This window comes from Lathyrus oleraceus, chromosome 2, assembly GCF_024323335.1.
Source record: "Lathyrus oleraceus cultivar Zhongwan6 chromosome 2, CAAS_Psat_ZW6_1.0, whole genome shotgun sequence".
NCBI lineage: Eukaryota > Viridiplantae > Streptophyta > Magnoliopsida > Fabales > Fabaceae > Lathyrus > Lathyrus oleraceus.
The window spans coordinates 259,698,743-259,703,213 of NC_066580.1; positions in this window are offsets into that span (position 1 = coordinate 259,698,743).

The window sequence follows — 4,471 nt, forward strand, 5'->3', positions numbered from 1 at the left end:
GATTAGGGTTTTGACCTCTGGTCAACCCTAATCAGTGCCATTCTACCAATCAGGGTTTCTCAAGGAGATGGGGTTTTATTTATTGAGATGGAGATCATCATGTGGTTTTATTGAGCTTGCATAAATTAGGGGTTCATTTTGGAGCCATTTCATCAAGTGGTTAAGGCTCAAAGTCATCTGAGCATGTTCAAGTCATCTATCAACCAGAAAGTCAACAGAAAGTCAAATGAGGGCTAGGAGCTGGAGAAATGAGTTTCAACATCTCATTCATGTTCAAAAGAGGCTTATTCATCATTACAAATGCATATCTTGAAGAATTTGAGGTCAAGTCAAAAGTTTCCAAAAATGGAAAGTGACCTGTAATTTGAAAGTTTCCAAAAATGGCAAGTTTTGGACCAACTTCAACTCAACTTTCCAGCATCAAATAAGCTTCAAATTAAATTTTGTCCAGCATGAGAGTTGAAGATATTTCTCTCCCATTTCCAAAAAGTCCAAGATCATGAATTTCTAATGAATGGTTAAGGAGTTATGATCAAATCATGGCAAAGTGTACATGAAACTTCAAATGGCCATATCTTTTGAACCAAAACTCCAAATTTGGTGGTTCTTTTTGCATTGTTCTTCTCATGTCATGAATTTTCCAAACCAACCATCACATTGCTTGAAATGTTATCACATGAGCATTTGGATATCCAAGTCAATTTTGGAGGGAAAATTGGAAATTTAAAAATGGTGCATTGTATGGACTTTCTACCATTGCCATTGTGTTTGAAATGTAATTTTGAGTGAATTTGGGCCAGCATGGTGTACTGTTCACGTGTGCATCTCATGCATGACGTGAAAGTGCAAATTTGTGCATGTACCTTGTAATCTCTTAATCCCAATTAGTTTTGGCTTAAGTGTGATTTCGGATTCATTAACAAGGCATATAAAAGGTTAATCACAACTGAATTGGAGACAACACACATTTTCAGATCTAGATCTTGAATTTTGATCAAAATTTTTTCTCACAAAGAACTTCCAAATTCATCACACAAACACTCATTTCCTTGCATAATTCATGATCACGGAGTGGTTTTGAGTAAGATTCAACGTGCACTTTGAAGAATTCGTGTCAGATTCAACCATGCTTGAAGCTTGAAGGTGTTAATGGAGTTTTCAAATTAAGCTGGATTCACATGTGTTTGAGCTTCCAATTCTTCATCAATCATCTCCACAAGTATTATAGAGTTGATCTGGATCGTTTGGAGCCTTGGAACGTGCAAAACAAGAACCTGCTCTTCAAGAGGTAGGATTTTCGACCTTCATAACTCTTCAATTCATGAGTATATTCGTGTAGATCTTTGTTTGTTGAGAATTCTGAGCCAAAAATCGTGTGAAATGGAGCATTATTGACTGAGTTATGTGCATTTGAAGTTTTGCATCCAAAAATGTTCATGCACGATTTGAACTTGTTATGATGTTTTAGAATGAATTGTTAGTTGATCTATGATGTACATGGAATAAGGATTTGAATGATATAAAAATCTTTGAGTTCTGGCAATTTCTGGAATTTCTGGAAATATGAGGATGAATCTTCATCTTCTTCATGATGAAGATGATGAATCTTCATGCGTAACGTCGGTTTCTGGTCATTTGCGTCGGTTCCTGGCAATTAGCGGCGGTTTTCTGGATTTTGCCATGCAGCTTAGGGTTCTTAATGGAAACGACGTCGTTTGGTAGTTGGCGCACGTGTTTCATTTGAATTTGACCAGGGATCGATTCCCAGCGAAGCCACTTTTAAAATTGTTCATCATTTTTAGTGCTTTCCCTCCACTTTGCCATGCCATGCTTCATTTCATTTCATTTTTTTTCTATCAACTTGTAAAATCCACATCAAATTGAAAAATGCATCAATTCACTCCCAATATTTTGCAAAATGATCCTTGAGATGTCTAGTTTTTAATGATGACGAATTTGAAAGTTGTGAATGGCTGGAAATTTATTTTCTCTAGGTTGATTGAACACATGTGCATTTGTGACATTGCCTTACTCTTTCTATCATGAAATGCTTGATTTTAATCCAATGGACATGAAATTTTACATGCTGATTCTAGACACTATGATGGATGTTTTAGGCTTGGTTTGGTATTTTTCCCATTCACCATTTCTGTTTTATGAACATGTTTGCATGGTGTGACAATTTGTGTCACACCTTTGGATGATCAACTTGTGCAATTTGATTTCCATGCCAAATGACCTCTAATGCTTCTGATTTTTTGTATGATGGATGTTTTGGATATGTTGATTGCTCATGAATTTTTCCAGAATTATTTAAATCATCTTTGTTTCTATTGGGAATTTTCATTCTTAATTTTCAAATGCATGCCTTGAATTGGTCATTGACTTCTCTTGCCTATTACATGAACTTGCATGTTGATTTTGCTTTGGTCCTTTTTAGGACTTGTTCTTGATTGATTAAATATGATCCATGTTGAATATCAAGTTCTGTTTTGGCTTTTTGATTCACTTTTGACCCTAGGCTTTGACCTAGTGGTTTGTTACTTACATTTGAGTTGTGATTTCAGGTTCAAGTGTGCACCTCCATGGTTGATGTTGCTCCTTCATTTGAGCTTGATCATTTGTTATTGTTGGCTAACACTTGTTGTTTTGTAGGCCTTGATGATGGTTCATTTGTGTTTATTACTCATTGTGCATATTGGATTTGTCTGTCTGTTTGAATATTGACTGTTTGTCTGGATTTTGTACTGATTGGTTTAGATGTTTCCATAGGTACCTAAGTTGCTTTAAGTTCATTTGAACTTTGCTTTGCTTGCTTGTGGTTGACATACCACTGAGGTATAATTCCTTGATCTTCATGTAGTCTGGAAGACCTGTCATGTTACTTTGGCAGGCACCTGTCTGAAGCCCTCCTTAAGAGGCAATGCTTGTGTTTGTTTAATTTTGTGCCAAGCAGGTAAAGTCCTCTTAAGAGGCAATTGGCAGATAAAAGGGATGTGCAATCCATCCCCTGCTATTCAGTTGTGTCATTCACTTTGCTCACACCATGTGTTGATGCATTGTGAATAAGAACCCAAGATCTTGTTGTGTCAGTCATGTGGAGAAGAGTTCCTACATTCTGAACTCCCACACTTTCTATTTGAGGCATAACCCTCATCTCCATTTCATCTGCTTCACCCTAACTCTCAATGTTAGGGTTAAGAGCTAAAAACACCCCATTCCAGTTGGCTTGTTTCTACAGCCTAGCCTTGTATGAGCCAATTGTTTGCATATAGTGTGTGTGCTTGCTTTATTGTGCTTGTATTTGCTCGATTGTGCTGTTTAGGATAGCTTGCTTCCTTTGCAAGTTAGGATAGAGACCTCAACATAGGGATCGTATGCATGACAACTTCTAGGCTCGAGTCGTAGTCTCCCTAGTAGCTTGTTATCTCCCTTGTCTCTGGCTAGGTTAGATGTTCTTTCCCTGTTTAGGGGAACTACGTTGCCCTGATCCTCATACCAGATGAGGTACGTAGGCAGGAGATCGTACGAGATCTCTCTGGGCACCCTTTTCTTTTTTGCGTGTGTTTTGCTTGACAGCTATCAGGCTCGAGTTCCCGACTCCCTTTTAGCTTGTCTGTTTGTTAACCTCTTGTGTGTGAGTGAGGAGTCTGACGTAAGTCCAGCGATTGGCAGTCGGTTTCCTGTGTTTGTTTCTTTGTTTGGAGTCTGACATAAGTCCAACGATTGGCAGTTGGTTTCCTGTGTGGGTCTGTGTTTGTTGGTTCGGAGTCTGATGTAAGTCCAGTGATTGGCATTCGGTTTCCATGTTTGCCTGTTTGTGTGGAGTCTGACGTAAGTCCATCGATTGGCAGTCGGTTTCCTGTTTGTGTTTTGTTTGGCGTGCGTTAGCCGAACTACGATAGCTCTGATTCTCATTCCAGATGAGATACGTAGGCATAGGATGCGATATCCTAGCGAGCCCGTTCCCCGTTTCCCCGAACTACGTCAACTCTGATGTTTGTGTCTGACAAACTACGTAGGCCCAGGATGCGACATCCTGCCGAGTCACCTTCCACCGTCTTCTTCCGCCTGTTTGTTCCAGTGTGTGTGCATTCTTTGAGCAGTTATTCAGCAACCTTATCCTATTCTTTTGAGCATGGATCCCGACGAGTACGACGGACGTGAGGGGTGCTAATACCTTCCCCTTGCGTAACCGACTCCCGATCCTTGTAATCTCCGGTCGTAAGACCATTTCCTTTCCAGGTTTACTTCGAGCGTTTCCTTTCCCTCTTTGGGATAAATAACGCAAGGTGGCGGCTCTGTTTGTTTGTTTTTCCCGCCGGTTGTTTTTCGCGGATGCGACAGCTGGCGACTCTGCTGGGGACAGAAAGTTGACCTCCTGCTGGTCCATCTTCCCTAAGCGAGTCAGTCCTAGCGCTCTCTAGGGTAGTTTAGGTTGCTTGTACCGCTTTATTTATTGCATTTATGA